Raw genomic sequence first — 21,088 nt, forward strand, 5'->3', positions numbered from 1 at the left:
TTTTCTGAGGTCCCATGATGAGGGAAGAGACGACAACGTTGACTCCATGTATCAGAAGGCTTTGATTTATTATGATATGATATATAAGATGTAGAAACTATACTAAAAGAGTAAAGAGAAAGGTTTCACTACAAGGCTAAGCTAAGAATCGAATAGGAATGTGTAAACTGAAGTCTTCTCAGCCCGAGACGGTCCGAACAGGTGAATTGTGATAGGCTCTTAATTGCAAACAGTCTGACGGGGCCAATCACAGATTTTCCCGTGGCATTCCACAGCAGCAGATAAGAATTGTTTACCGTTGTTCCTGAGGCTTCTCAGCTCTAAGGAAAGGAAAAATCCTAAGTAAAGGATTTTTCATAAAATATGTTGGCAACAGAGGAATGTTTTGTTTTGCTTCTATACAAAGGGTGTGTATTTGTAACTCTTGAAAACCAGTGAAGTATTTTCTGACATTGGATAAAATTTTCAGCCAGTAAAATTTCGTATTTAGGTATTTCACCTACATCAATTGAACTTTAGTCACTACAGCAAGGAGGGGAAATCACAGAATTATCATTCATATCCTGAGTTGGAAGGGATCCACAAAGGTTACTAAGTACAACTCCCCTCTCCTTACAAGGCTACCTATAAACGCCCCCAAAAGTGCTGTCCAGGCACTCCTTGAACTCTTACAGGCTTGGTGCCATGACCCGTTCCTTGGGGACCCAGTGACCTACCACTTTCTCAGTGAGGAAACCTTTCCCAATGTCCCTCTGAACTTCATCCCATTTCCATCTAATCTCTGGTTACCAGAGAGAGGAGATCAGCACTCCCCATCCCACTGCCTCCCTTGGGGAAGAGGCAGACTGTAGCGAGGGCACTCTCTCCTCTCCTCTCCTCTCCTCTCCTCTCCTCTCCTCTCCTCTCCTCTCCTCTCCTCTCCTCTCCTCCTCTCCTCTCCTCTCCTCTCCTCTCCCTCCTCTCCCTCCTCTCCGTCTCCTCTCTCTCCTCTCCTCCTCCTCCTCGCTTCCTCTCCTCTCCTCTCTCCTCCACTCTGCCTCCATCTCCTCTCCCTCCTCCCTCTCCTCTCCTCCTCCTCTCCTCTCCTCATCCTCTCCTCTCCTCTCCTCCTCCCTCGTCCTCATCCTGCTCCCTCTCCTCTCCTCTCCGTCTCCTCGTCCACTCTCCGTCACTTCCTCTGTCCCTCATCCTCCTACTCCATCTCCTCTCACTCTCCTCGTCCTCCTCTCCGCTTCCGATCCTCTCCTCGTCCTCTAGGCACAAAGTCCCATGACAATCCTCAGTCCTTCCTCTCGCTCTCCTCTGTCCTCCCCGTCTCCCTCTCCTCTACCACCCTCCATGTCCCTCGGAGTCCTCTCCTGTCTCCTCATAACACTCCTCCTCTGCTCGCCTCATCCTCCTCTCTCCTCCCTCGTCCTGCTCCTTCCCCTCCACTCGTCATCCTCAGCTCCTCTCTCCTGACCTCTCCTCTCCTCTCCTCTCCTCTCCTCTCCTCCTTTCCTGCTCCTCTCCTCCTTTCCCTCTCCTCTGTTCCATCTCTCCAAGCTTTCCCAGTGTTTGAGCTTACTCACCTGCTCACTCATCCTTTTACTTTGAGTTTCTCAGGCCATGTATGCAGTGCTGACATGCAGACAGGATTGATTTTTTTGACATTTTGATTTTCAAAGCCAGAGTTTTCAGAACCAGCCATGCTGGTCAGAGCTCAAAGCCAAGGCAAGCTGTGTTTTTGCTTCCAAGGGGTGGTTTAAAATTGCCAAAGTAAGATCTCAGAAAACTCTGCATTTGAGAAATCCTTTTTCAGTTTCTTTGCAGTAACAGCTCACAAGTGAATATAGGATGTATTCCATTTGCTAAAACGGACAAAATTTCCTTTATTCTCAGGAACTAATACAGTTGGAAAAGGAAATCAGAATTCTGCATTCTAACCAACTAAGGCTTGCAAATAAGTAACCTCACATTTAGCAGCCCACAAATCTTTGTGACTGGTGCATCTATGCAAGATGTGTAATTATTAAGGCCCAGCTTATTAAGCACATGTGGAAATTGGCTGAATTGCTTGATTTGGTAAAAAATTACATGCTACATTTAATCAGCCCTCCTTTAAGGAACAAATGTCATTAAACACCACTTAATTAGCTGTTCCTACATCCCCACTGTGTGAAAAATTGTATCCTTGATGACTACAAAACATTTTTAAGGTCAAATGTAGTGAATAAAAATATCATTGAATGCCCTCTGGTAACAGTCTACATAAAAGTGCAGCTCATTTGCATTAATTGAAAAGATTAGTTCTGCATCACAGTTAATCAGAATCTGATGTCTGTACTGTACAGATGGAGAAGACCTTCTGTAGTTAAGCTTTTCTTTTCTTGTTTTCTTTTTTATTTTTTCAGTTGTTTGTAAGTCTGTTAATTTGTCATGGTGGATAGATATGAAAATACCTTCTTACTCTATTAATTTTGGATTCCTGCTTTCTATTGCCCCAGTGTGTCACATTTGGAGAGAGGAGAAATGTACAGCAAAACAGGAATTTACCATTCTGAATAAAATAATAGTTATTTTTCCCTCTCATGCAACTAACATGATTTCTTCCTCTGGATCTGTATGAGATCAGTTATCCATCTCATTCTTTATTATTCACAAAAGCCTTTCCTGCCTATTTATCCTCTCCTTTTTTCTCCCTGCCACTATGCAATGTGCAGTGCTGTGTGCCTGAGACTCCAGCCTGTTTATTTCACCAAAATCTCTGAGTGTTATTCTTTTTAGAAAAGGTGTGAGAAGCCAGATTTTTGGCAAGCTCCAGTAAAACAGTCAAATAGTCTAAATTACTGATGTCATCCTCTGATGTATAAAACAAAAGAGAAAAGAAAAAGATGAGCCACAAGGTTCAGATTTTATTTTTAGATAGGGAGTTATGGCAGGTGTTGTGGTTTCTGACAAAGATTTCATCTGCTTTCTAAGCAAACTGTGGGAGGAATGTCAGCAGGATTCCTGCAAAGAGCAGCAGCACAGACCCTAGCAGGCTTGCAGACAGTCAGATTTCCTTAGCTAGTAACAATGGATTCAGTATTACCTGAAAAATGTACTGATCCAAGGTTTCACTGCCACATTTGGGTTCACAGGATGTGCTCACAGGGCCATTTTTCTTCTGGATATATTCCTGGAGACATAACCACCAGGACAGTGAGTTTGCCAGGGATGTTTAATGGAGGAATTCTCTCTGATGGCAGATGCTCAGTAGTTTTATTTCTCTCTTGAGCCAGGAGTGGATAAAAATGTGGGAAGAATGGTTTTATTCCACCTTATTGCCTTAGTTTGCTATTCTACAGCAACTTTCCTAAACTTTGGTATAAAACCAGAAACACCCCACTGCAGTTTCCTTAATTCACACTTTGCAATGCCCTTAGGGTTTGGGGCATTTGAGGTTACACTGCTGTGTAAGACTCTAATAATTAATGTATAGGCTGGAGCAGGGCTTCTTCCAGCCAGGATCAGCTGCAGGAAGGCTCATGGCACAGCAGCTTTCCTCAGCAGGCTCTGCCTCTTCCCTTTCCACCGCTTCCCTTTACCCAATCAAAGAAACAAACCTTCTTTTTCTTCTGCTTAATCCACTGAAAGCCTTTGCTATTGAACAAACACTTGAGGAGATCATGTGTAGAGGCTGTTTCTTATTTTGGGGGTATTTCTTAGGTCTTTAAAATTGTGACATCAGAGTGGCACTCGGTACCTGGTGGGGATAGTTTTGTTGTGATATACAGGTGATATATGTCTCTCATGGGACCTTCAAAGATGGTTTTGTGTAACAGTTTCCTTTTTCCTGTTGTAAATTTCTGTGATTTCTTTGGTTTAAGGCAAAGTTAAGGGATGCAGAGGGAGAAATTGGAATACTCAGTTTCAAAGCCCCTGACTGACTGGAAGAGGCTTTCTAGAAAAATGGTTGATGCCTTGGGTTCATCAGTGTTCAGGAGACATTTAAACAATGCCCTTAATAGTGCATTTTAACTTAGTCACAAGTATGCCCTGAAGGGGTCAGGCAGTTGGACTAGAACATCCTTGTAAGTCCCTTCTAACTGAAATATTCTATTCTATTCTATTCTATTCTATTCTATTCTATTCTATTCTATTCTATTCTATTCTATTCTATTCTATTCTATTCTATTCTCCATTCCACTCCATTCCATTCCATTCTGGTGTGTGAATGGAATTTCCATCTCTGGAAGAAGAACAAGAACAAAAATAAAGAGCAGCTATCACGTGACATCCCCTTCCCAAGAAAAAAACAAAAAACAATGGACAACAAAAACAAAATCAACCAAAGAACCCAATCAAACCCCCCCAAAGAAAACAAACCAAAACTCACCACAAATTTTCCTTGTAAATTCAGAAATCGTAATTAAAGAAACAAAAACCCCAGTCCTCAATAATATAGCAATGTTCTTGTAAATTAACTAGCTCCCAGTGGAAACAAGTTTCTTTTTCAGCTACTCTCCTATTTTCCTATAGATGCACAACTTTCTCACAAATACATAAGTCAAAAATAAACTGCACAGTGTTTTCTTCAAAGACAGAACTAGGTTTAAATCTTACAGTTTTGTTGAGACATAGAAAATGAAATTCTCTTAGGATCTAGAAGTCAAATCTTATGCTTACAGTGATAAAACAAAAAATGTATTCCTAAAGTAGAGAAGCAGAAGTTGAAGGGTGAGAAAGGATTGTGAGGAAAGTATTCATATATAAATGCTGCATTGCAATAAATATTATAAATATACACATTTTTATAATTTAAGGAAACACAAAACATTAATTAGTATATGGGCAGAGGTCACACTCTCCTTTCCTTTTCTGATGAGGAAGTGTCCCAGGCACATATTTTGCTAAGCAGGCAAGTTGATCCCCAATATTCTTCCTTTTCTTACAGGGCAAAGGTCTAACCCCTGAGTCCTTGTTATCTGCTGAGCTCTTCTGAAGTAACTGAATTGCTTAAAGCAGGTCTTTGGTTCTACTCTGCTAAAATTCCCCAAAGACTGTAATAGGAATGTCTCTAACTAATCTCTTAGAAAAAACTAAGAACAAACTCTGTGAAGTTAAATTGTACCAGATTTCTCTTTCAGCAGCAGAAGGCCTTCAAGTGCCCCCTTGGTCTCTTCATGATGAACCTTCCAGTGTAATGGAACAATACTTAAGGTCCAAATATTTTGAAGCTTGAGAATGAAATTATTTGTGGTGTGAACTCTTCCTTGGATAGTTATTTTTCTTTAATGTTTCTTCTCTCTTTTCTAATGGCATCTCCTTCTTTCCAAGCATATGTAGGCATTGCAAGCTTAGTTTAGATACTGCAAGAAAAAAATAACCTTCATGCATTACGTTCCTCGCTCTTATTTTTACATGCTTGTATGCTATGTTCGGATTTTTACTACTATAAATAAGTTTAAACTCTCATATTACCTTAAAAAACTCTGCTCTGTTGTGCTCTGTGAACCCACCATTTTATTGCACATTACCAAAATACTGCAGAAGCATTAATTTTAATTAGTGTAAGTATAAATTAGGTAAAATGGTATAATTGATTTGATATACACTCACAAGCATGTATGCACTTTGGTTCTTATCCACGTGGCAATGTTTACCTGATTAACATCATTACAGTTTTTCTGATATTTTGGCAGTTTGCTCTCACACCTTGACTAGAAGTATTTTCATCAAGAATGTTTTTAGAATTCATCTTCACTATTATCGTCTTGTTTTAATAATATATTTCCATCCATGGCAGGTATTCAAAACAAATATTTCCTCCTGTCCAGCCTGAAAATTTCATCATTGGGCTGCCTCTGTTTTCCCAGAATTGCCTTGTCCTGTCAGGCTCTTGTTTATTAAGAAGAACCACTCCATTACAAGGAAGCACTGCTGTAGGTGCTTTATAAACACAGATAAAAAGGGTTCTACAAAGGCAGGTACAAATTTAGCAGTATATTATCTGTGACCCTCAGCAGAGTAGTGAGTGGACGTGGATTAAATATTTCCCATTCTCATGACTTTTCATCTCTCTTCATCATGATCAAGAAACACTAAAATAACTGAAGGAAGCTCTGCACTGAGGCTGTTACTTCTGTAAAAATTTATACTTTTTTAAACTCTGTAAAATTTTTATCACAGCCTTCACTAGAAATGAGGTAGGTCTATTCCCTTCCTAGAGATCTCTCAACCTCCTCCCATAAAGTTAACTTTATACATTTGTTTTTCCTAGAAAAGGTTGGACAGAGCATGCAATGTGTTTAAGTTTCACACACACCTCTGCTGGGTGTGTGCACATCTGTATGGCACCATGGTCTGCAACCAAACCTTCCACTGGTGTAGCTGGATTTGTTTGCTGAAAATTACAAGTGTCAGGTGTGGTTGAAAAGATGCATTAGAGACTCACTGATGTTTTTTTTTACACTATTCAGTCTGATTGGACTATGCCTGGCAAACAGCACAGAGGAAAAACAACATATTATATTTGGTCACTCTGTATATGAAAATGATTAAGGCATCCATGGAGGCTCTCAGTCTGTGTCTGGAAGATATATTTGGCAACCTTGCAATCTGTCCCCAGCCAAAAATCCAAATTTAAAAACAAATACACCAAGAATATATATTAACTTTTTTGACTACTTGGGTGCATGAACAGTAGGTACCAAGTTATGATTTCTTTTGGTTACACCAGCATTTAAAGAACAGCATTCCCATTTCCATATAGACATTAATATTCCTGATGTGTGACTCACAAGAGTAGCAAAGCAAAACAATTCCATGAAATTCCCTTTCCAGTGAATTCCTGTTCCCTTTTACCAGTAAGGTGGAATAATATGAACACCAATTTTGGTAAAAAAACCCAAAAACAAACACATTCACATTCATCTCCTGCATGGCTGCTGAATCCATCTCCTCACCCAGGCTGTCTGCTGGTGAAGGAGCTGACCTCTACATTTACCACTGAGTGCCAGAATCAGGAATCTTTTATTTGGGCTTGACTTTAAGATTACTGGAAGCCCTTTACTTTGATTGATGCTGATGGGCTACCATGTGAACCATAGCACTGAGTAGGACTTGAAGACTTCAGAAAATAATGTTTGTCACACCACTCCAGGACATTTTGTTTTGAAAAGAATAAAAGACACAAAATAAAGTCAATCCTGTCCATGCCCCCAAACCCAAGAGGATGTCCTTCTACCATGTTGATCTGGCTGACCAGCAGGTATCAGCAAAACTTGTATAATAATTTATCCTATCATAATAAACTAATCCTACTTTCTAATTTTGGGGGATAGTCACTGCATGCTCATTCTGTAAAAGATCTTTTTTATGATGGCAAACAGATGATTTATCTTCCTTTTATTTTAAAGGCTGCAGTAGAATTGAAGGCTGATTTATTTTGTCTGTATTAATATTGGCAACATCACTTGGTCAAATGATTAAGTATTCATGTCTGGATAAAAATTACTTTCTTTGCTCTAGATAATAACAGATTATTTTTCACTCCTGCTATATGTGAATTATGAAAGATAGTTATTTCTTTAATCTCTAGGATATCTTGCTATGAAAGGGCTTATGCATTTAATTCATGGTTTAGGGAAGAAGTGATCTTTTAAGACAAACTAGGATGAATGTATAGTTGCTGTCAAAAATCTTTTTTGTTTTTTAAAGATATTTTAGGAGAAAGAGAAAAATGTCATAAAGATAGAACATTTATTTTGCCTCATTTTCTTAAAGGTAAAATTCAAATGGGTACACAAAAATATTTAGAAGCCATTGAAAACCCCAAAATATCTATTTGCTGCACCAGGGTATTTCATCCTGCTATGCTCAGTATCCAGCCCTTCAGCAAGGAGATGAATCTTCCCTCCCCTGAGCTGCCTGGTGAGCCAGCCTTGTTGACAGGCTCTGAATTAGGCTTCAGAGAGATGGGAGTTCAATTCTGCACAAAACTGTGTGAAAGCTCTGCAGCTCTGAATGCTTCTTGTCCTGGCTTCAGCTGGAATAGAGTTTTAATTTTCTTCTGAATTCTGAAAACAAGCCCAACAACTGCAAGAGCAAACAAATCATCATTGTGACCAGCAAATATTAAGCCAATACAGGTTTCTATAGCTGGTAAACATATGTAGAAATTTGGGTAACAACTCTCCCCTGTCATGTGGATAAATTTTCCACTGCCCTATAAGATGAGGAGAGTTGAACACAGTAAACAAGCTGACTAGATCTTGTTTGATTTTAAAGGAAACCAGAAGCTACTCAAGTACAGCTATCTCTGCTGTAGGCAGGTTTGTTTAATCAGGTGAATGCCTGCAGCCAAGGGCTGCCTGGCTGGTTGGATGCTGTCGGCCAGTTCAATATATTGCTTTTAGAAACTGATTTTCATCAGTAACAGCTGATAAAATCTGCTTCTCCTGCATTAATTCTCTTTGTGCTGTACCTACTCACATAGCCAGGGAGAACTACTAGATTTTGCTTACCTCAGAAATTGCACATGTTCACTCACAGAGTACATGCAATCTTCCCACTCCAGTGCAGACTTGTGTGTTGTATTTATTGCATGTGCTACTGCATAAAGATACATTTACATCATCAGTGTATGTTTGGTTAAATATCTTTCTCCAACTTATTGTCACAGCTGCCAACTAACACAACATCATGCACACATTTTAAAGGAAAATAGAGCAGACTCATTGCACAGGCAACAACAGACACCTTAAATTCATTGTTTTTCCCTTCAAATTAGGGTTTTTTTTCCCTTGGGCACCAGATGTAGCTAATCTTAATATGGCCTACTGCTTTTCAAATTGAAAAAAGGTCATTATGGAGTGTAAATGCTGTTGGCAACATACTGCTATATTAAACTTCCAGATGTCAGCTTTGACAGAGGAAGCCATCAACAATTCATGACATTGTAAAAACATTTTCCTTCCGATCCATTTACGATGAAGTATTATGTTGCCCTCTTGACAAATAATGCAATATGATGTTAAGTATAAATAAATCTAAAATACAGATGTACTTGCTTGAATTATGATGGTCACTAATAGCATTTTGGGGAGAAAAAGCAAATTCAAAGTCTGACTAATGTCTCTGGTTATTCCTGCCCAGTGTTTCTGAGGAGCTCTGCAGGCCACAACAGCAGAGCAGAGCTTCAAGGGAGCAAATGTTTGTGTTTGTTGGGTAATCCAGCTGGAAATACCCTTCTACGTGCTTGTTCTTCTTTTTTTAAAGGGGAATTATGGTATGGCAAGGCCACTGACCATGCTTTGACAATGAAATTCAGAGATTTCCCAGGGTGAGAGAGGAGTGGACCAGCCAGATTCTCTGGTTCTGAAGGTACAGCATCCCACCCACCCAAATTCAGCCTGGTGCCTTAGCATGACAGTCTCTCTCAGGGAAATGTCAGTGGGGATTCTGCTCAAAACCTTATCAGCCACAATTTGTTCCAAATCAGTTTTTCTCTGCCAGTTTAAAGGAGAGTATATGCTAGATAAACAGATCTATCTTTGAACAAATGTAACCTTCTAAGAGGAAACTGTTAACAGATCACCAACATTTTTCTGATGCTATTTGTTTTTAGATGGGTACCCATAATTAGTATGGAGAAATCTTTTTAAGGACTAATAGGTTCCATAAGAAATTGAAAAGTGCAGTTAGAACATGATGAATATTTCTTCAGAAAAGGCTAAAAAGCATTTTGAGCTGTAATATTTAAACTTAGTGATTCATGATCGCAGAATACTTAAACTGCATAAAATGTACTCATCTTTTGAACTTGTTGTTTTGCTAGCATCTAAAATGATGGATTCAAACATCTTCATAATCTGCTAGTTTATTATAATCTCTGCTCAGTGTTCTGGAAGCACTATTATCCCATTGGCTTATTTATTATTGTGTGTAATATATTAAAAACAGGGCATTCTATTGACCTTAATCTTTGAAAAAGTAATATATGAGAGTGAAAAAGCAATAGTTGGAATTAATTATAGATCTAGACATGATGGAGGACTCTCTGCCAGTGTATATTGGCATAGTCCCATTGAAGTCAATAGAGTAAGACCAATTTACATCAGCACAGGAGCTGATTTAACAGGCGTTGGAAGCAGATGTTCTGAGCTTTGCACAAATGCAAAGGGACAGACAGAGCACTGAAAATATCAAACTGTTTTGTATTTTGTTTGTATGTCTGCAATTAACCTTCACACCTGTTTGTGCATGCACTAAAAAGTAACTTTTTTTTTTTTTTTCATGTGCAGGAAAGGTTCAAAATTGCAAGGATATCAGCTGAGGGATTTTGCATGCATACAAAGCTTGTTGAAGTCCAGTCATGATGTCTCATAAGATGGCAAAGCTCTTCTTTTTGAACATCAAAGAAGTACATCAAAGTGTACCTCCTGATGCTATGGAAGCTGGTTAAACAGATTCAACAGTTATCCTGTAATAAGCTTTGAAAAGATATCTATGCATAAATGAGGCTGAATATTTTGAATCATGGGACTCTTTCTAAAATTATGTGGAGTGAACAAATAGAAGGTCTAGTTCTTACCTCCCTCTCATTTTGCTTCAGTGTACTTGCACTGACTTCAGAGGCCATATGCTGGATTTACCTCATGTCAGGGTAACTCAAAACAGGCATTGTAAGGGCAAAGTGGCAACAAGATTATTTCTGATAAATTGCAGAGGAGCAGTAAGGAATAATCAGATAATGTCTTTCAAATATTGTTAGAAATATAAGGCTGATTTTGGTTCTACTCTGTGAGTCAGAGTGACTTTTCCTCTTGCTTTACAATCTGACTTCAAGAAAACCTACTTACTGGGGAGCTTTTGGTGAGGAAGCTATTCTTATAATGTAGTGATTCATGCCTCCTGTTTCATATGAAGTGTTATTTTGTGCTAAGCAAGGGTCTTACTGTGGCAGTCTGGGTGCAAAAACTACCTAAAGAAAATAGAGACCTTTTATGTAGCAGTGCAAGAAGAACTTGTTCCACAGCCAAGATTCAGACTCCTTTAATGGGAATTAAAATTTTGAAGAACACTGTGTGTTAAGAGTCAACCCTGAAAATTAGTTGTTCTTGTTTATTTTGTTCTTCTTTTCCTTCAAGCATGAATGACACTGGCATAAGTCCAAAGACTTAATTTGCAGTTACAGGAATCACTCTATTCTTTATTCCTGTAGCCATGTGAACACAGAGATGATGCCTGGAGTGATTGATCTCTGATTTTCCAGGCAGTTACATAGAGCTGCCTTTGCTATTTCAGAAGAGGGGGTTCAACGGGGTACAGCTATGGTGATGGTGGGAATGGAGATCTGTCTGTTATGGGACTAGGAAGGACAGACAGAAGGAAAGACATCCACGAGGAGATGACAGAGGGGGAATGATGGACAAGTGAAGTCTCTGTCTCAGAGAGACACAACCCCCCCTGTTCCTCTGGAAACAACAAGCCAGTCTTTACAGGCAAAAAAGACAGTGTAAAGCTGATCTTGCCCATAATTTCATCCTTTTCAGAATGTAAAGACAAATATCACTTTTGGTGATCAAGGTCTCAGTGGCAGAAATCTGTAGTGCTGAGCTGTGCAATTATCAGAGGGCTCTGCTGCCATGGCTTGTTTGAGTCTTCGTTGAGCATTGCTGAAGAAATTAGTACAATCCCACAAACATAAGACTTTTAGTAGGCAGAGCCTAGATTCTGGAATAATCACCTTAATGAAAAATATAACACGTGGCGGGACAGGACAGGGAGACAGTACAAAAGGAAATGTATCCATGTGGGTGCACAGAGAAATCCATAAAATATCCCTCCATTAGTCTGAAAGAACCTGCTGGAATCCCCAGATTTCCACTGGCTGAAGACATGGCCTTGCTAGTTTGCATCCACAAGGATCACCACATGTCCAGCCTTTCTGCCATTTTGCATTTCTCTGATGAACCCCAGCAATAGATCAGGAAAAGGCCATTCCTCTGATAATGTATTGCTGTGTTATGCTGTTAAATGACCTTGCTTGGTGGCACACTCAAGTAAAGCATCTTCAGACAGATGAACTGTAGCAGTGGCCTCTCTGTCTGTCACACGTAAGGGAGTATGGGGGGTAAAAGATGCAATGTCAGGGGGTAGAGAGGAACATGAGGCTGGGCATGTGCCAGCCTCTCTGGGACAGAAAAGATGCAAACCAGGAAATACACAGGAAGTCACTGAGAGGACAAATTTAATGGGCTTGCCAAAAAGCATCTAGGCACAGGCTTTAGCAAAGTCAACAGCAAGGAGTGCCATGAGAAAATTCAGAGCATATTAGAAAGATGGCTGTGAAGAATATTCCATGGGGATGTAAAACATTGGCTTCTCTTAAGACCAAGATAATGCATTCAAGCTGGAGCCCAGGAGACCCAGAGTCACATCTGGCTGAGATAAAATGAGTTTGGCATAGCAAATCCATTCCTCTGGTGAGTTTGTCTCCATCAGCTGCTCCATAGTGCAGTAGTTCAGGGCAATTAGAAAGTTGTGCTCAGGATCAAAAGGAAACTCCCTGCTGCTCAGTTTCTGTTCTTTGGCAAACATGGGGAAACTTTGTGAACTTCCAATCAGGATGATTCTACAGAAGAATGTGTATAAAAAACACAGAGAGTTTCTCCTTTTTTCCCTTTTCCCTGAAAGTAAACAAAACAAATTCAGGGAGAGGAGGCCATTCAATTCAAAAGCATATCCTTTTTCAAAAATTGCTCAAAGAATGTGTTCCAATGAAAGCTGGATAACTCACCATGGTAATTTGTTGCTACAGGAGGGTGGTGTGTCAAAACCACTGGGCAGCTTTGGAGGTTTAAGAATAGACCTGGATTGTGACATAAACACAAATAACAGTGGTACAACCACAAGAGAACAAAAATAAGAGCTATGCAATCTATTTTTAAGGAATAGCATGACCTGCTGAGGTTAGGCAAAATTGTCCTGCAACGTCTTGCACCACACAATCAGACTCAGTGCAATTATTTTGCTTCTCTGAAGCAGCTGTACTGAAAACTTAAAGGCAGCTACTTGTCCCAGCTAGCCCATTGATCTGTTTCTATGTGACAATTTCTTTGTGCTTACAAATAAATCCAGGGAAGCTGCAAAAACTGCCTAAAGTGCAAACTGAGCTATGCTAAGCTTAAAGAATCAGGTTTTCATTATCTGTTTTCTCTCCACATATAATAAACAGAGGCAACCTGACTAATAAATAATAAATGGCTAATTCTTAGATCTTTTGTAGCACCTCTTACAGAGCAGTTTTTAACACACTGAACAGGATAAATAAATTAATTCTTGTAGTATGCCATTGGGACAGATATGTTTGGCTGTACACATTTCACAGCTTGCTAAATTATTTTGTGCCTTTCTAATTAGTGTAGTCCATAGTGACCACAGCCATGGAGCAATCCTCTGCAGTTCTGCTCACCCTGTGAGCTCTGTGTCCCTGCTGAGCACACAGCCCAAGTTTAAGGCAAATTACAGGCAGGTGTACAGGCAGGTGGGAAAAACAACAAGAAATTGGGAGGTGGGGAGGGATTTCTGCACATGAATTGCCTAAATAATTCCACATTTTCTGTAGGAATGTAGAATTTATGGTTGTAGTTTTCAACAGCACTCAGAATAGCCATTATTTCATAGTATATCAAGAGTATTTTTATTTCCAGTTGAAATCACTATATATTTTAATTATTTATATTTTCCCCACAAAACTCTAAAGTAAGGGAAGGATTTTTTTTCTTCAAAAGGAAGTTGTGGAAACTCCTGGAAAAAATAATTCATTCCTTTCACCTTCACTTTTGATAGACCATGACCTGAGGTGAAGTATTATCTGCCAGTATGTTCATAAACTCCTGTGGTACAACTTTCCATCCTCTAAAACACAAACAAGCAAAAATTGGGGCTGCAGGAGATATAACCTATCCAGTGATCTTTTCAGCTGACACTAATGAGTCCATGGGGAATGTGTACAAATCCAAAAAGAGCTACAGTTTTGTTGTAAATTCTTCCCTTCAGCTGAAACTTTTCAGAACCACGCTCCCCCCCCACTTTTTTTTTTTCCAAGTAATTTTCTTGTAGTTTTCCCTGAAAAGACAACTTTCCATCATACACATATCAGTGGGTTATTCATTGATAAAACCTCTTTGCCTTTTTCAAAAGGGTGCAAAAGACTGTAGTGGAACATAGGGTGCTGAGCACTTGAAAATCCAGCCCTGACTGCTTTGCTGTAGGTGACACAAGAAGATTCTGTCACATGCTGTAACTTTGAGACTAAAGGTAAATGAATAGAGACAGTTTGTTGCTTATGTTCCATGAAGCTGGAGCAGAGCAAACTCCACAGCACAGCAGGACACATTTGTAAAGATGAAGAACAGGGGACATTTCTTCTAAATCTGCACTTGCTACAATAAATTGTCACTGTTTGTGTAATTTAGAAAATGCTAATGAGAAGTTCAGTGAGTTCAGTGAAGCAAGTTAGAAAGGTTCCTTAAAAGTATTTTCTATTGTTATAACCAGCAAAAAGAAAGAAACTAGAAAGCTTTGCAATCTTAAGCCCCTTCTCCAACTTCATCACTCCATTTCAGGTTAAAAACCAGCCTGTAATCTTGTCGAGGTGTTAGTGTTCTCTTTCTTCTGCTGGAATTTATTATTTGTATCAGCCTTACTGGATTTTTTTTCCCATTTTTTATGAGGTCATTTCAGTAATGGTCATAAATCTATAAATATTTTTGCAAATTATTTGCAAAATGTAAATACGTATAAAAAAAAATAAACACCAATGACTAGGAGTCAAAAGCCACTTCAATGCCCCAGGAACCAAGAAAATTAATGAATCTGGTCTAATCTCTTTTCAGGAAAGATTTTGAATGCATGACTTTTCTCATCTTTCTAAATGCAATTTTTACTGAATCAGACAAAGGTCACCCACAGAGAATTAAGCAGTTATTTTCATAGTGTAAAATCAGGCAGTTTATACTCAGAAAAAATTTTCTGCACACTGTTTAGTAGCTCTCCACTGCTCAAAATGTGAAGTGGCTTTAATTAAGCATGTAAGTAAAATCTACCCAATTGCTTCCATATTAATAAATGAAAATGCAAATAAATCTGAAAGAAAACTCTACTTATCCATATCTATATCTATCTATATCTATATTTATCTATCTATATCTATATCTATATCTATATCTATCTATATCTATATCTATATCTATATCTATATCTATATCTATATCTATATCTATATCTATATCTATATCTATCTATATCTACATCTACATCTACATCTACATCTATATCTATATTTATATCTATATCTATATCTATCTATATCTATCTATATATATTAATCCATTATTGTAATACTGAATCTCAGCTGTACATTGCATCCTTATTGGTTGTCTTATAAACCATGGTACTATTAAATGCCTGTAATTTTGTTCATCTGAAATGCTGCAGTCAGGGTGGAGTTTGTCTTCCATATTGTTAAGTTATTGAATAATGTGCTCACACCAGCATCTGTAATAATTTATTTCAAGGAACAGTCCCTCTGCCTTGTCCAGAAGAGCCAAAACCTCCCAACAGTTCCTCTCCATGAACCTCCAACTTCTACACCCCAGGGTATTTGACATGGTGCTGGATGGTGACAGGTTTAAAAGCCAGTGAGGTGGGTAGATAGCCAGAGAGAATCCCAAACCCCCTTGTATGTCTCTGAGGTCAGAGGTAAAAGTCAGTTCTGGAAGCTGATTTTTCAGACCTAGGTGGGCTTGTCCAGAGCCCTCTGAGCTGCCCTCTGGAAGCATTTGTCTCTGACCACACAAGGCTGTCTGAGACACTGTCCTGGACTGCCAGGATATCCAGTGACACTGAATGACTGATATTGCATGACTGATAAGAGCTACAGCATCCCACTGTGAGATGTGTGCCCAGAGGGAGGAGCCAAGCATTGCTACCCGGATATAATCTGGAGATTCTGGAACACCAGCATGACTTCTCCACTGGATTTTCCAGAGGAACAGCTGCCTCTTCCTCTGGATCTTCAGAGGAAGACTGCACCTTTCTACAGGATCCCTGCTCCAGCAGAACCACCCCTGACACTTCAGGAGGACTGCAGCCACAATTCCAATTGGACTGCTACCAACACCCTGACCCACAGAGTGTCAGGTTGTGTTCTGACTCTGACAGTGTTGTTTTAGTTTACTGCATTATTTTATATTTTTATTTTCTTCCCTAGTAAAGGACTATTATTCCTGCCACCATATTGTTTGCCTAAGAGCTCCTTAATTTAAAATTAATAGCAATTCGGAGCTACGGATTTACATTTTCCATTTCAGGGGATGCTCCTGCCTTCCTTAGCAGATACCTGTCTTTCAAAACCCAGACAGACACCAAGAGTACTTGTCCACCCTTTCAGTATGGAAATAGTTTTCTTCCCTTCCAACTGTTTTTAAAGGAAAACTGTCTTGTTTTGCCTGTAAGCAGCACAGCTTTAGCACATTACTCATGCCTGCTACGTTCAGATTCTCACAACTCACCCTCCACTGCCTATGTGCTTTCTGGCAACCACATCTACACCTGGGGTGGATATTTCAGCTCTCCTTAAAATTTGTAGTGGATAAAATAAGTGAGAGAGCAAATCAGGTTTTATCTAACTCACCACATTCCAGGAGTTGCACTGCTGTCTGTCTTGTCTGAGTAAATCCTCTCTCTTTGCTTCAGGAGTCAGCTGGGAAGGGAGTCCACCAGAAAAGGAATGATCTGTGGAAGAAAACCTCTGGTGGAGAAAAGCATTAGATTAATTGGAACAACTAATGGGCATGACAAAGCATAGTTTTTCATATGTCACACTATTCCTTTTGGCAATTATTTCTAAAAAAAAAAAAAAAGGTTTTAGAAAGCAGAGAACACTTGTATTTATAATTAAGTACAGAAATCCAACCCAATGAACTCTGGAACTCTGTTGAGCACATTCAGGAGGAAATGAACAGTTACCATAAACTTAAACACTTGAGAGGAGAGGAGAGGAGAGGAGAGGAGAGGAGAGGAGAGGAGAGGAGAGGAGAGGAGAGGAGAGGAGAGGAGAGGAGAGGAGAGGAGAGGAGAGGAGACGGAGAGGAGAGGAGAGGAGAGGAGAGGAGAGGAGAGGAGAGGAGAGGAGAGGAGAGGAGAGGAGAGGAGAGGAGAGGAGAGGAGAGGAGAGGAGAGGAGAGGAGAAGGAAGGAGGAGGAAGGAAGGAAGGAAGGAAGGAAGGAAGGAAGGAAGGCAGGAAGGAAGGAAGGAAGGAAGGAAGGAAGGAAGGAAGGAAGGAAGGAGGAAGGAAGGAAGGAAGGAAGGAAGGAAGGAAGGAAGGAAGGAAGGAAGGAAGGAAGGAAGGAAGGAAGGAAGGAAGGAAGGAAGGAGGAAGGAAGGAAGGAAGGAAGGAAGGAAGGAAGGAAGGAAGGAAGGAAGGAAGGAAGGAAGGAAGGAAGGAAGGAAGGAAGGAGGAAGGAAGGAAGGAGGAAGGAAGGAAGGAAGGAAGAAGGAAGGAAGGAAGGAAGGAAGGAAGGAAGGAAGGAAGGAAGGAAGGAAGGAAGGAAGGAAGGAAGGAAGGAAGGAAGGAAGGAAGGAAGGAAGCTTTTTTCTTTAATTAAAATATAAAAGGAAATAAATTCTATATGATATTTCATGCAGTATGATCTAGAGAGGAATTTGATGTTTTATCAAGGTATCCTCTGAGAGCTGGGACATAAATGGATGTTATAGATCATCCGTTCTTATTTTCTAATGTTGAGGAAAAATATTGTACAAAGCTCTTAAACTGGCACTAAAATACCTATTAGGGAGGGGAGCAGGTAGAGAAAGGTGCTGGTACCAAAATTCAGCTGTGTTGAGACAGTGAAGGAAGGCACTGCTGGCACAGTCAAAAAACAAAAGGTCAGTTCAGCTGCAGTTTGCCTCTTGTGACCAGGAACACTTTAACATTTAAAATAGTTCAAGAAAACTGATGAGGAAAGAGAAAATACTTGGCTGGCCTAGCTGATTGCCACTGGTCTAATCAGTTAGCTATATAAACAGGCTGCCCGCTTCTTTACCTAACTTAATATCTTTTCCTCTCTTTATAATTAAAAAAAAAGAAAAATCAAAACAAAAGCATAACCACTAACAACAACAACAAAAAAAAAAGAACAAAAATACTGGCTGCCTAATTCACATTTGTTAAAAGGAAAAAATATGTTTAACTGAGGATTGGAAGAGTCAGTATAATTGTCAAGAGTCCTGTTTGGTTGGGGTGTGGGGTGGTATTGGTGTTCTTTTTTTTTTGTTTTTGTTTGCTTGTTTTGATTTTTTGCTTTTTGGTTTGTTTTTTGGGGAGTGTTGGTTTTTTTGTTGTTTTTCTTTTTTTGTTTAAATAAGCGACCACTTCAAATTTCACTTTTAACTAAGTCCTGGCAGAACCCTTCATAGAATCATAGAATTCTGTGTTGTAAGGAATGTTAAAAATCATCTCATTCCAACCTCTGCCATGGGCAGGGACACCTTCCACCAGCCCAGGTTTCTCAGGTCTCCATCCAACCTGGCTTTGAGCTCTTCCAGGGATGCAGCACCCACAGCCCCTCTGGGACGCCTGTTCCAGCACCTCACTATCCTCTGATTAAAACTTCTTAACATGCAATCCAGTGTCTCTTCTTCTAGCTTTAAACTGTCTCCCCTTCTATCACTATCTGCCAGTGCAAGAAGTCTCTCTGTCTCTTTTTACCAAAGCCCCTTTCAAGTCCTGGGAGGCTGCAATGAGGTCTCCTCTCCCCTCAGAGACCTCCTCACTTATGTAATGTTCAAGGCTGCTGAGGGGCACCCTCTGTGCTGGTGGTGTCATGGACAGATGTGTTGGTTTGATTCTGTTGTGTTTTTTACACACAATTGCTCTGAAAATATGAAACTAAAGCAATCAGAAGAGATGCAACCAACCACACTGTAACACAGAATATGGATATTTTTTTCATATACAAAGTGCCTGGTGCAGTATTTTCTCATCTAATGTTTCCTCAGCATTGCCTGTTCTTTCTTTAGGTTCTTTTTTGTCTTTAATAGCTCAGCTATTATCTTTTCAGATGTGGCCCATTAATTCCTCTGTATGAATTCATGCACAGTCAGCTCTCCTGTGCTAATGACCAGAGGGGAATAATGGGTAATGCCCACAGAGAAGGATGTGTATTGTTTTAGCTGCTTCTTGATTTATTGTAATCTCTCTGTTCATTTCTGCTTTTTCATTTTTTATAGAATCTCAGAAAATAAAACATTTCAGAAGCCATCCAAGATAATGGTCCATTTCTGACCAGTGTGAAAACATGGGTATTCTGGGAAGTGGGAGAGGAGAGGGTGAGAATGGAAAAAAAGATGATGAAAGAATACTTATCTAATGCATTTATAAAACCAGAACAAGGAATGCCCCAAGAGATCATCAGTAAACACATTAAAAACTAGAAAAAATAAAGTAATTTTGTGTATATCAGGCTTTAATGGCAGAACTTACAAGGAATGGGTATTATGGGTTTTGAAAGAGCATGAATTGACAAAATCAAACAAAACAAGGAGATACATTCATCTAACACTACTAAAGCACTGCTAAAACTTTCAGCTCAAGAAACCCCTAAACTACTGCTTATCAGAACTGTCTTAACTAAATCTTTTCCTGTCATATCTAAATCCTTGTACCCACTATCAAACATCAGCTAACACTCACTATCAGACAGGTAAATCCTTGGTCTATCCAGTTATCCTCTTGTGATGCTCCTTCCTTGGCAGGTCAAACCAATGACCTGCAGAGTACTGACCCTAAAATAAACTGGTCCATGAACAACCAAAAGAAAGACAAGATAAACCTAAAATATTTAGCAAATTATTAAATTAAGAAATTACTTTAATCAGAATCTATTAAAATAATTAAGAAATACTTTTTTCCTCACATTTAATATACATTAAGGGTGGGGTTTGTGTTGTTCTGATTCAAATTCTTTTCTCTAAACAACATGGAAACACTTTTTCTCATTTTCATCCACCCATTGCTGCAGAGTGTTACTATCCATTATTCAGGTTCTACACCTGGACTGTGCTGCAGGCCATCTGGGAAGGCAAAATACTCTGGTTGGTATACAGCTTGCAAAATGTTTTAACATCCTCAAGGTAAATTAATGAATACAGAGAATGTCATATATTCATCCTTCACATTTTTGAGTTTCTGACTCAGTCATCATGTTTATAAATAAATGTCACAAATGGCCATTTCAGAACAGAAGGTAAAGTTTAAAATTTCCACTAGCTTCCTTGTCAGACAACACATAGACTGCCACAGACTGCAGACAGCCAAGACTGTGCCTTTTTTTTCTTTTTTTCACCACATCAAAACATTGTTTTGTGTTTGCAATGCTGGCAAAGTTTTGTGTAGTGAAAGCCATGAAATTGTTAGACCACTGGAGGAGGCTGCTGACAACAAAGGTCCAGCTGCCTTTGTGAGTGACATGTCAGGTTATTTTCTCTTTGGAAAAGCACAGATTCAGATCTTACATATTTTCCTTTTATAGTTTCAGCCATCATAGCAATTTTCAGTTCTAACAGCTAACACGACTGCAACAGTTCAGTCTAACTTTTAAGAAGCATATTTGCACAGGGTTTTAGGGGCAACTTCACTGACTTCAAAACTCTTCTCAGCATACAATTTTTTCAGGTTGTCATGAACTTAAGAGGATTCTTTCTTCATAATTTCCACATGCCTGGACTGCTGTTTTATATGCAGCTGTCAAAACACATCAGGACCCAAGGTTTCTGTATGATACATTTTTTTCAATTAAGCTTTTAGCCTAATTAGTCCACTGAAGGCAAAAATACATTAGGTTTAAATCTGTCTTGAGTAGTATTGATACATGCAAAGTAAATGAGAGAGGTTTTGCTTATTTGGGTTTTTTTGGTTGTTTTTTGCATGTATGTGTGATTTTATGTTTTTCTTACTAATTAAATCTGCAAATCAGTCTAATCTTTAAGCTGATTGAATAAGAGAGTGGTAAGAAAAGCAAAGTAAACATTCAGCAAGATCTTTTCTTCAGGG

The sequence above is a fragment of the Serinus canaria genome, chromosome 2, assembly GCF_022539315.1.
Source record: "Serinus canaria isolate serCan28SL12 chromosome 2, serCan2020, whole genome shotgun sequence".
In the NCBI taxonomy this organism is placed as follows: domain Eukaryota; kingdom Metazoa; phylum Chordata; class Aves; order Passeriformes; family Fringillidae; genus Serinus; species Serinus canaria.